This window comes from Cervus canadensis, chromosome 6, assembly GCF_019320065.1.
Source record: "Cervus canadensis isolate Bull #8, Minnesota chromosome 6, ASM1932006v1, whole genome shotgun sequence".
Lineage (NCBI taxonomy): Eukaryota > Metazoa > Chordata > Mammalia > Artiodactyla > Cervidae > Cervus > Cervus canadensis.
Genome location: NC_057391.1, coordinates 78,734,487 through 78,747,009, shown reverse-complemented (window position 1 = coordinate 78,747,009; position 12,523 = coordinate 78,734,487). Strand labels below are relative to the sequence as shown.

Sequence of the window (12,523 nt, the reverse complement as noted above, 5' to 3'; positions counted from 1 at the left end):
TGGTTTCACGCCAGACACCAGGAAGCTGGAAGTCTGGGTCATTCTACAACACTGGTTTTCCCCAAGTGCAGGGGCCTAGGCTTCTAGAAGGCACCTTGGAGATGTCCAGAGGCCTCGTGGGGCAGGGGTGGAGAAAAGGTTCCTAAGCCCCGAACTTGAAGCAAATGATGACTAGCACACAGTTTAGTTCCGTTCAGTTGCTCAGTCATGCCCGACCCTTTGTGACCCCATGGACTGCAGCACACAGGCCTCCCTGTCCATCACCAACTACCGGAATTACTCAAACTCATGTCCATTGAGTCGGTGATACCATCCAACCATCTCATCCTCTGTCGTCCCCTTCTCCTCCCACCTTCAATCTTTCCCAGCATCAGGATCTTTTCAAATGAGTCAGCTCTTCACATCAGTTGGCCAAAGTATTGGAGTTTCAGCTTCAGCATCAGTCCTTCCAATGAACACGCAGGACTGATCTCCCTTAGGATGGACTGGTTGGATCTCCTTGCAGTCCAAGGGACTCTCAAGAGTCTTCACCAACACCGCAGTTCAAAAGCATCAATTCTTTGGCGCTCAGCTATTTTTATGGTCCAACTCTCACATCCATACATGACCACTGGAAAAACCATAGCCTTGACTAGATGGACCTTTGTTGGCGAAGTAATGTCTCTGCTTTTTAATATTCTGTCACTAGCACATGGTTCTGATTTAATCCGTTTCATATATTGCTGTTTGCTGCTTTAAACACACACCCATGTAAAAACATCTTTGGGTTTTCATGATAGGAGGGGCCTTTGAGGCTTCAGGAGGCCATTGAGGGCCCACCACCCGCTGCCCAGACACAAGTGGACACCGCCTCTGGTCCCAGCTTTCTCCAAAGGAGGCCTGCTGCCGGGGCGCTCCTCCCCTGGGTTTCTCTTAAACAGCGCAGAGCAACATCCTTCACCATCGGAGCTTTCACTTCCTCCTCTGCTGGGGGTCCCTGCAGCGCGCCCCTCCCCACCCTGGCTCAGACGGCCTCTCCCCTGTCACCTCCCGTCACAAGCCGCAGCCCCTGCCTGTTTCAGCGGGGCCAGAACAACAGTGCGTTCCCAAGACGGGTGGGTTGAGAACCAGTTCGGGCTAAACTTGAGGTAATTAGCATTGTTAATGCTCGTTCTGTGATATTACAGCTGTGAGCCTCATTAAAGCGCTCTCCAGGGGGAGGCGAGCAGAGATTCAGGTGTCAGCGCTGCTCCTCACACCCGCGCCCGCCTGCCGGCTCCCAGCCTCTGCTCAGAAGCCGGGCCCAGCCCGCTCCCGTCTGCTGGCATCCGGGCTGTCCACCCTTCTCAGCTGGGACTCGCCCCTCCCGCCCCTCTCTCCAGCCCAGCAAGCTCGGAGTCTCTTCCACCCAAAGAGAAACGTGCCCCCAGGAGGGAGCGGAATGGCTGCCACTGGCCTTTGTGGCCCCCAGACCAGCTTGGAAAGAAAGGGGTCTTCGTGGGAGCAGGAGGCCTGAGCCTGCCTTCTGCCTGCGTCCGGAGCTTTTTATCCAGAGCAGTTCCTGTCTTCTCTTCCCACCTCTTCAGAGAAAAGCCAAGGCCCTGTGTCCGCCACCGCCCCCCACCTGCACCCCCCCACCTCCTGGCGGGAGTTCCCGGCTTGCCCGACTGGCATCTGCTGGGCGGCCCCTCCTCAGGAAGAAACCCGAGTCCCTCTGGCTTCCGTGTCTGGGATTCCTGATTGCTGGAAGAGGAGGCAGGGGACCGACTATTTGCCAAACAGAGAAACATGAAACGTTCCTCAACCCCCTTGAAACCTTGAGGAAAATAATGCCAGCCCCCTCCAGGGACTAAACAGAGGCTCAGCCCCCAAACAGAGGGAAAACACAATTCCAGAGAGTCTCCCTGGGGGCGCTGGGGGAGCTGAGGAGGGCCTGGCAGGGGTCCCAGACCCTTCCCTTCGGTCATTTCCCCTTTCTGCTCCACTCACACCTCAGGGTGCTCTGTGTCCATGGAGAAGCTCAGAGGGGGTCATCTCAGCCAATTTCATAAACATAAAGACAACGTCTACTGTGGACTGCAGCCTGTGGGGGAGGGGGGCTCATCTAGAGCTTGGTGTCAACAACAGAGGTTCCCCATGGGAACCGCCCGCCAGCTGTGGGGACAATGTGTGCACAAATGGCTCTAATTCAGGATGGAACGAGGGATGATGGTCCTGAGTCTACACAGTGGAGAAGAACAGGTCCAGAAGGGCTGGGTGCATTGGAGCAGAACCGGAAGGGATGCTCAGGACCAGGATAGCAGTGATCTGGAATTCAGCAGTGGGCTTTCCAAGTGGAGAGGATGATGGGAACAAAGGTCCCCCCTCTCCTACCCCCGCTGCTTTATTCTAGGAACTTTAGGTTGGCCTGAGACCTGTATCGTAAGTCCTGGGATCCAGGCTGCCCCTCAGATCTAGGGCAAACTCTTCCCTGGAGTCCTAGTTGCCGTCAAGACCGCACAGAGGCTGAGAGCTGGTTTGGAGGCTCTGAGTCCTTAACCTGTGAGAGATGAGTCTGAGGTCTTCCAGCAACTCTCCCGTCATTTCGTCTGACATGCGGGTTGGGATCCTGTAACTTGTATGTCCTCTCCCCTCCCTCTAGGCATCTGCCCTAAGGACAGCTCCTTATACTGTGCCCAGCTCTTCAAACCTTAGTGTACATCCTTTCTAGGTGGTTTCTTCCAATATTCGTTTCCCACAGCTACTCAGAGCTTCACCACCCTTCCGTTTTGTCTTTGATTACCGTGTCTGAATTGGTTCTACGTAGAAGGCCACTCCCCGGGTTTTCCACACCCGCCCTTTTGTAATCATACTCTGTCCACCTACAGACACTTTTAAGGATCCACTCAGCCTTCTGTCCTCATGGAACCTTAACAGTGCTTGGCACTCCCTGCCCCGTTTGTGAGGTTTCTTGCTGGACTCCCCCATCAGGCTGAGCTTTTTAAGGGCAAAGGCTGTGTCTTATTCATGGTTTAATCCCAACTACCCTGGTACATATTCAGTGAATGAATGAATGCATACATGGATGGTTAGATGGATGGATACCTGAGTGACTGAATGAGCAAACCAGAGGAAATAAAGTGTGTGTGTAGAGGGGTGTGGAGCATAGTTGGCTTCACAGATATAGGTATTTTTCCTTCTGGGGAAAGGCCTTGGCAAAATTAGCCGCAGGTCTGCCACGGGCATGCACCCTTCTCAGGAGAAGGCGGCTCTATTGGGTGGGAAGGACTGGGTAGCTGAGTGTTTACTCATCTCTCTCTGCTGGGTGCCTGCAGCCCACTTAAAACCTCAATCCTTCCAGTCCCACTGCATTATTAACAGGATCTATATTAAGTGGGCCACCCTGTGTTCCTCTTAAAGGAAATCCACTTGCACTTAAAGAAATAATAAATTATGAAAACGATCTCCATGCTTCTCTGGGGTAAAAAAGACGAGCTTTCTCTTTAAAGAGCTCATAAAGGACCCTGGAGAAAAAAAAAATAGATGGTTAGATTAGTCCCTCTAATCTAAGCACAAACTCAAGTCATTGATAAAGAACACCTAAATGTACAAGGTTTAAAACTGGTGGTTTATAACTACCCTTTGATTTTTTAAGGACTCGATCTTCCTCCAACTAGAACTTATATTGGAGAGGGGGTGGATGCAACTTCTGGGGTGATCTTTTCCTTGTGCTTTTGTTGTGTCATAAAATCATTAGCTTTCCTCTAGCTATGCCATTTAAAATATACACTCTTCTCAGAACTGTATGCTTTTAATTATGTCTTGAGGCCAAAACTATTACCCCTGGGGATACAATCCCAATTACCTAATGGAAGTCAGTAAGAAAATACATTTCAGTTACAAAAGTCACTGGACTCTAACACTTGGAGGCCCATTTATGGACTGGAAGGAGACACCAGGAAAGTTCATGGCTGCCTCAGTGGACACTATGAAACTCAAAACTGCTGGTGGAGGAGCTTTGGGGCCTGAGAATGCTTGAAAGGAAGGCTAGCATTGCCACTTGAAGTAACTATTGGCAGGAATGTTACATTACCTCCAAGAGCCTCAGTTGCACTACCTGTAAAATGGGTATAATGACACCCACTTTTTGAGTTGCTATGAAGGTTGAAGACAATGACGTGTGTATAGTGCCTGGTGCATAGGGTCCATCTTCTCTCTTCTCTTGCCACCCACTCTCTCACACTTTAATGATAGATGTGACAATCACTTCCATCCAGGAGAAAAGGTTAATAAGATCTTGTCCCTTAAGAAACTTAGGAGGCACAAGAGGGCCAAGCAAAGTATGTGGCTGGGGAGTCTGAGACAGGTGGCTTTGCCTTTGTCTCTCAATGGAGATAATTACCTCCACCTTGTATCTTGCATTTGTAGAAGATGAAATGAGACGACTCAGGTAGAGCTCTTGGGTCTGTACTTGGCACTTGATAGGTGCCCACGAAATAGTTGTGTGGTCCCATATGGTTAAGATTACTCACTGAAATGAGGGGAATGTGGCAAATGTCACAGAGCTGTCAGATGATGTGCCACGAGAGTTCAGGGGGAGAGGACTTCCAACTGGAGAGAAAGCCATAAGCTTCAGAGAGGAGGTGGCATTTCGACTCATTGAGATATTAGGTGATGGGAGGAGGAGGAAGAGGGAGATCATTCCAGGCACATATGAGAAGAAAAGAAAATACAAGAAAATGTGGCTGGCAGTCCAGGCTGACCAGTGTGTAAGGAGTTTTAGGACCTGAGGCAGGGAAGCCTGGGGCTGGAGTCTGACCTGGAAAGCCTTCAGTGAGGGGACGGAGCAGGGAGCTTTGATGGAGAGCTCTTAAAGGTCCCTGAGTAGGAGGCATTAGTGTAAACTGCCCCTGTGATTTGTGAGCTGCTCTGGATTTGAGGTGGGGATGAGGGAGACCCCTGGCTCTCCGACCAGGGCCCTGTCAGTTGGAGCCTGCTGGTGACCACAGGAGGACAGACTTTCTGGGCGAAGGCTAGATGCCAAGGGTGTGTGGGCAGGAGTGCCCAAGCCAGGGTTTTGGGTTGAGAAGGGGGGGCCAGAGGCTGCGGCCCCTTTGCTCTCTGCCCTGTCTACTCCTCTTCCTCCCTTCCTTTCCTCTCTCTCTCTTTCTTGGAGCTGCTGCAGGCTGGGGGAGGGCTGGAAACTGTACCAGGAACACAGGAGTTGAGACCCTGCTGGGATTGGGAAGGGAATAGGAGAGGCTAGGGAGCTGGAATGGCCAGGCCGGGTGGCCTGTTGGCCTGGCCTCGCCCTGCAGCGAGTCCTTTGGGGTCTGCAGCCCAGGTCACGAGAGGCATAGCTCTCATGGTATCAGGGAGCTGGGCCCTGCGTCCAACCTTTGGATAACCCTTCTCTAGTCCATGGATGGGCTTCCAAAACTTGGCTGTAAAGTTGTGTGTGTGTCTGTCTGCCTGGTTTCCTCAGGTTCTTAACGGGATCTGTGGCACCCCCAGAACGGAGGCACCCCTTATCCAAGCAGATGAGGAAACTTCGGCCTGGACATGGAGCCTGACTTGCTGGGTCCCACAGCTGGTTAACTGCCCGCCAGGGCCACTTGCCATTTCTTCTGCAAAGGGTGTGTATTGGGAGAGCCGTGGTCCTGGGAGCTGACCCAGGAGTGGGAACAGCGAGGAGAGAGGGAGGGGAGAGGGAAGAAAGGAAAACCCAGAATTGCCCAGGGATTAACCATCTGTGTGTTTGTGGGGGCCAGTCCCCCCAGGACACCTGATCCCCTCCTCCAGGTATTGTTCAAGTTTTTTCCCAGGGATGGACTGGGCTGGGTGGGTGGGGGTGGAGCAGAGGGGGGAGGGAAGGGAGAGAGGGATCGAAGACAGCAACAAGGGGAGAGTGTGAGGGGTGGGGGAGGAAAAGGCGGGCACCCCAGGGGCACAGAAAGTGGGCGGCCCTCCTCTGCGGCCTCCCAGGGCCTTGGGGCCAGACGGATGTGAAGGGAGGCTGAGGGCCTCCACCACCAGGATTCTCCAGCTTGCTGGCTGGAACCTGGGTCTTGCCGTTAGTTCGTCTTCTCTTCCCCCGCCTAGTCCCACCACCTCTTCTTTCCCACACTCGCCGGGCAGCCGGGCAGCCGTTGCTGGCTTTGAAATCCCAGACTCTGGCAGCGGGGAGGGACCTGAGGGACCAGCCCAGTGGTTTTCAAAATGTGGCTCTGACAGACCTCGGAGGGCTCCCTGAGATGAACAGGTGTGCGGCCGGAGCAAGCACGCTTGTGCCTGATTGGCCTCCCATCTGCATTTTTGTGGAGGAAGGAGCTCCTTGGCTCAAAAACCACGAATTCTAAGCTTCTTCTTCCCCCTACCCCACACCTTATAGAAAGGGAAACCAAGGTTGAGACTTGATGCAGGTGATAGGGAATCTGGGCTGGTTTTCAGGTTAGGCCTCCCAACCTCAGACCACTTGTCTGATCTCTTCTCCCTGGCTTCTAATGGCAGGAAAGGCATTGCAGAGGAGAAGTGATGGACCTGGGTGGGTTTTGAAGCCAGGGAAAGAAAGGATCATGTCTGAGTGCCAGAAGGAGTGCACCTCGCCTGCCAGCAAAGCCTGGGGAAATTCTCTCCATTGCCCCGCTGCTAGAATCCTGGGTCCTTTTTCTCCCGCCCAGCAGGGAAACGGGGTCAGGGGACAAGGGGCAGGGGCGGAAGGGAGGCCCTCAGGTTCATCTTCTGGAGGTTTAGGCTCTTTGCTCCTCCAACGCAGCGGTGTTGGGATGACTCTGCGTCCTTGTCAGCCTGGTGGGATGCTCTGACAAGCCTGTCTCTCTGTCTTCCAAGGCTGAGTAGACAGATGAAAGCAGCCCCAGCGGCTGAGCTGGTGCCCCAAGCAGAGGTGGCTTCTGGGCAGCTGCTGAAGGCCTCATTTGCATATATGCAAATGACACCTGGCTCCTCTCCTTTCCAGCATCATCCAGGCAGACCCAGGTGCTGCTGGAAGAGTCTCAGATTCCACATCAAAATAAGCCTCTTGAATAGGGATTTTTTGGTCTTCCAACATGAAATTTCTTTTGAACTCCTAAAACCCTGGTGCCTTTCTCAGTCCCCAGGCCCCGGCTCTATCCCATTCCAGTCATGTTAGCTTCTCAAAGCCTAGGAATCAGAGCTGAAGAAACAGATTTGGAGATAACCAAGATTAGAGGGTAGAGTTCAACCTGGGCAGCCAGGAGGTTCTAAGTGCTGATCCCCGTTCTGCCGCTGGTTCAGGGTTACCTGCCGGCCTCCTAACCTCTCTGTACCAAAGTGCACCGATGGGTAAACAAAGAGAGGGGCTGATGGCCCTTTTCGGCTCCAACAGTCTGCAAATGTTTGTGAACATCTGCATTCAGGCTCTCTGGTTGTAAATAACACACATAGCAACACAAGGCCACTGAGCTGAAATAGAGTGACATATTAGGAGGACACATGGGTGTCTCAGGAACACAGGACTGGCAACGATAGGTTCAGAAGGGCGGGGAAGTAGGGTAGGGAGAACTGTCTGTTCCCTCCATCTCTTCTTTTAGCTCCCTTCTGGACAATGGCTTTAATCGTGTTTCTTAAGACTGATTATTCTCTGTTCCTCAATGAAAATGAATATCCCTCAACACCAAGTCCAGGGAGAGTAACTCACAGAGACTGAGTTGAATGTCTATCAGGCATCTGATTCCAGATTCCTAGAAGAGAGCAACTAATGGCCTGGCTGGAGTCAGGTAATCCCACTGGTCCAATCAGCAATGACCAGGAGGTCAGGGACATGCAGGAAACACATGGCTGCATGAGGCCCATAGTCTGACTCTGAGGGAAGGTTTCCAGGAGCTGGGTAGACACAAAAGAAGTCCACCACATCCTACTAAGTATATGGTGCTGAATTAAGGTGAGAGCTACTGAGTCTTTACAATGGGACAGGCACTGGGCTTCACATATTTCCTACAAGGTTCAACAAACCAGTGAATTAGATGTTATTATCACATTTAACCCTCATAGCTATCCTTCCAAGTGAGTTCCATTATTCTACCCATTTTACTTACTCCTTGGAAGGAAAGCTATGCCAAACCTAGGCAACGTATTAAAAAGCAGAGACATCACTTTGCCAACAAAGGTCCATATAGTCAAAGTTATGGTTTTTCCAGTAGTCATGTATGGATATGAGAGTTGGACCATAAAGAAGGCTGAGCACTGAAGAATTGATGCTGTCAAGCTGTGGTGCTAGAGGAGACTCTTGAGAGTCCCTTGGACTGTATAGAGGTCAAACCAGTCAATTCTAAAGGAAATCAACCCTGAATGTTCACTGGAAGGACTGATGCTGAAGCTGAAGCTCCAGTACTTTGGCCACCTGATGGGAAGAGCTGACTCATTGGAAAAGACCCTGATGCTGGGAAAGATTGAGGCAAAAGGAGAAGGGAGGGCAGAGGATGAGATGGTTAGATAACATCACCTACTCAACGGACATGAATTTGAGCAAACTCTGGGAGATAGTGGAGGACAGAGAAGCCTGCTGTGCTGCAGCCCATGGGGTCTCAAAGAGTCAGACACAACTTAGTGGTTGAACAACAACAACCCATTTTACAGATGGGGAGCCTGGGGATTGGTGAGGTTAAATAATTTGCCTAAGGTCTTGCAGCTTATACAGCTGAGATTCTCACCTGAGTCTCTCTGAGCATCAGATTTATCTTCTCTAAAACAGTAACTTCTATTCAGTCGGACTGTTGTGAAGATTAGTGATGTATGGTATGACCAGTGGTTGATGGAGTGCTTGGCATGTAGTAACCACTTATTTAGGGTGAAGTGGCTCTTTGGCCAGTGCTTGAAGTCCTGTAGGGACTGGGGATTCAGTAACTTCAATAGCAGGTAATTCTACCTGTAGGCAGTCCTGACTATTAAAAAGTCTTTTATTTCTGGAACTTTTGGACAAGAATGAAATTGGACTCTCAGTAACTTCTAGTTACTGGCCCTAGCTCTATCAGTTAGGGGCTACAGTAGGCAGAATCATGACTCAAAGATGTCCACGTCCTAGTCTCAGAATCTGTTATGTTACAGGACAAAGGGGAATTGAAGAAGGAATCAGTTGACTTTAAAATAGAAATGGGTTTAATATAATCACACAGGTCCTTATGAGATGGAAGAAGGAGGCAGAAGAGTCAGCTTTAAAGTGACATGATATCAGAAAGACTCAATCGGCTATTCTTTGCTTTGAAGACAGAAGAAGGGGCTGTGAGTCAAGGGCTGTGGGCAACCTCTAGAAATTGGAAAAGGCATGGCAGTGGATTCTGTAAAACCTATGGAAAGGAATGCAGCCCTTGAGACCTTGATTTTAGGACCTCTGACCCTCAGAACTGAAAGATAATACATCTGTGTGGTTTTTTTTATTTTTTATTTATTTATTTTTATTGAAGGATAATTGCTTTACAGAATTATTGTTGTTTTCTGTCAAACCTCAACATGAATCAGCCATGGGTATACATATAGCCCCTCCCTTTTGAACCTCCCTCCCATCTCCCTCCCCATCCCACCCCTCTAGGTTGACACAGAGCCCCTGTTTGAGTTTCCTGAGCCATCAGCAAATTCCCACTGGCTGTCTATTTTGCATATGGTAATGTGAGTTTCCATGTCATTCTTACCATACACCTCACCCTCTCCTCCCCTCTCCCCATGTCCGTAAGTCTGTTCTCTATGTCTGTTTCTCCATTGCTGCCCTGTACTGTTTTTCTAGATTCCATATATAAGATTCTAGATTCAGTACTGTTTTTCTAGATTCCATATATAAGGCACTGTGTTTGTCATAGCTATAGAAAAACTAATAGAAATAGAACAAAAAGTAGAAATAGTGAATAGAAAAGCTGATACGGGGCATTCCAAGGAAATCAGATCTTTGAATCCAGCATTTTGTTCCCCTGTCTTCTCCTCTAGGCTGTACAACCCTGGTTCCTTTAAGTGCTCCTCATGTGAACATTTTAGAGTTCTAGCCATATCAGAACTAAGAAGAGACTGTTAATTTAGCAATTATTGGTTCAGTGGTGCCTTTCCATAGAGGTAAGCTACCTAAGGACTACCCTCATGGCTCAGCTGGTAAAGAATCCTCCTGTAATGTGGGAGACCTGGGTTCCATCCCTGGGTTGGGAAGATCCCCTGAAGAAGGGAAGAACTGCCCACTCCAGTATTCTGGCCTAGAGAATTCCATGGACTATATAGTCCATGGGGTGGCAAAGCATCGGACACAACTGAGTGACTTTCACTTTCACTTTTCAAGCTACCTAAGCAGCACAGACAGATGGATGGAGTCTAGACTGCAAAGGTTGATGATTGTATGATGGCAGCGATGATGGAGAAAAGTAAATGCACGTGTAATTTATCACTCCTCAGCCTCTCCTAGCACCCTGCTAAATATCAGAGTAACCTTTAAAGAAGGCAGGAGGCCATCAATTAAATAAACAGATGCTTTGATGGAGAATAGAAGTGTAAACATAGGCATCATCTCATAATTTACTGATGGTAAATCAGCCTATTCATTCAGTGGGCTGTTCTCCATCTGACTAAAGACAAAGGAAGAAATCCATCACAGTGGTGTAAGGACTTTCATGAGACCCAATAAGCAACAAAACAGATTACAGAAAAAGGCTGGACATCTTTTTCCTGGGGTTACATTTTTTATTTAAACAAGAGGCTGCATAGGATTTTGTCTGGAATGATTTATGCAATACGTTTGGAGATGCAAGGGATGGATTAGATGATCTTTGGATGGTATGTATGTGTGGGCAGTATGTGTGTGTGGATGCTAAGTCACTTTAGGCATGTCTGACTCTTTGTGACATTATGGACCATAGCCCACCAGGCTCCTCTGTCCTTGGGATTTTCCAGGCAAGAATACTAGAGTTGCCATGCCCTCCTCCTTGGATAGCATATGTCACCTTTTAGTTCTAGGATCAAAGGTTGTGATTTCAGCCTGCACATTCACACTCATGATTAAACCTGTTACACAGGTTGCTTAGTACAGATGCTTAGTACACTGAACCATAGTTCCAGTGACCTGATGATGTGTATGACATATTCAGCAAAACTGGGCCAGGGATTAATATTGCTAAGGTCAGCCTGGTCATTTTGGGTACGCAGGGTGTAATCTTTCATAATCTTTCATAAGGGTTCACTACTCTTCCGTATCTTAGTTCATCTATAATGGACTGGCAGAGAGAGATGGTTATTAGAAAATAAAATGCACTTAGAGTTCCCCCATGAATCATTTATGGAAGACACCATGCTTAGCAAAGCCGATGAAAATATGGCTGGTAAGGGCAACTCAGTCACTATTTCTGGATGGCTTTCAAGCATGACTACTGACCACAGAAATGGGCCTGGATGCACTGGAAGGATTTAGTGTGGAAGGGAAAATGTGTGGGCGGAGAATGAGCCCAAGGGGGCTGGCTTTCAGAAGTCACCCTGTTGTGGCACCCGCACTGTTAGGGTCCCTCACATAAGAAGGGGTCCTTTGCCTTACTTTCTTCCATATTCCCACTCTAGGCCAGAGGAGGAGAGGCCAGCTGAAAAAGCAGTTAATTCAACATAACTGAGGTTTGGACAATTAATTTGTAAATATGCAAGCAGCTCCGGAGAGGGAGGAAGTGGTTTCCTCTTAGCACACCCGGTGAAAGATGGTGTGATGTTATCAAGGCTTTTGGGTAACCAGCAGAAAGTTTTTTAATCCTCACTCTGCCCACACTCAGACTATCAGAGCTGCGATAGCCTAACGATAGGGGCCTCAGGAGCCCAAAGAAGGAGAGAATCCGTGCTCTCTGGGTCAGCTATAAATAGAACTTGTTAAGATCTTTCTAGAAGGCTGGGGAAAGCAATCAGCTAACTGAAGAACTGTCAGGAGTTTGCCCAAGGGCACAGTTGGACCTGGGCTTTTTCTTTCCTTCACAGTCGATAACTAAGGGGAAATGTGTTTACTTTTTCCAGGTGTGTTTGAATCACAGCAGACCTCCTGTTGGGGAGGTAGTGTGGAGGAAGAGGAGGGCTGTACTTGGGGCAGGACGACCCCGCTTTGAATCTTTGCTCCACAGTATATTTCCTACATATGAACCTTCACGTTGCGAATTTTCAAAGATGAGAACATGTGCTCCGTCAGTGTCAGGCGTGAGTGAAATGGCAACTTGCCCTTCCTCTCCTACTGCCGCTGATCCTTCAGCTCTACCATCTCTCACCTCCGCTCCCTCCTCCAGTCACTAACTCTTCTCCTCTGTTCACTCAACGTCAGCCCCTGTATGCAAGCTGTTGTACTGTGCCACCATCCTTTTCAAGGTACTGCAGAATAAGATTAAAAATATTTTCTCTACTTTTGTGTTTGTTTTCATGTATTATTTGTGTGAGGACTATGTAAACCTATTACAGTACAGTACCTTAGAGTCGATTGTATTAGCTGGGTACCTAGGCTAACTTTGTGGGACTTAGGAACAAACTGGACTTAATGAACATCCCCAAAAAAAAGAAATGCAAGAAAGCAAAGTGGTTGTTTGAGGAGGCCTTA

At 49.1% G+C, this 12,523-nt stretch overlaps 1 protein-coding gene across 1 annotated transcript in view; it reads left to right on the top strand.

Moving 5' to 3' along the window:
- Positions 1-12,266, top strand: part of DPF3 (double PHD fingers 3) — a 303,529-nt gene extending 291,263 nt beyond the window's left edge. Inside the window, exons 12-13 of the transcript XR_006270117.1 lie at positions 5,444-5,594; positions 11,956-12,266. The gene's annotated coding sequence lies outside the window, so the exon portion shown is untranslated. The remainder of the gene's footprint in view (positions 1-5,443; positions 5,595-11,955) is intronic.
- Positions 12,267-12,523: the final 257 nt, after the last annotated feature.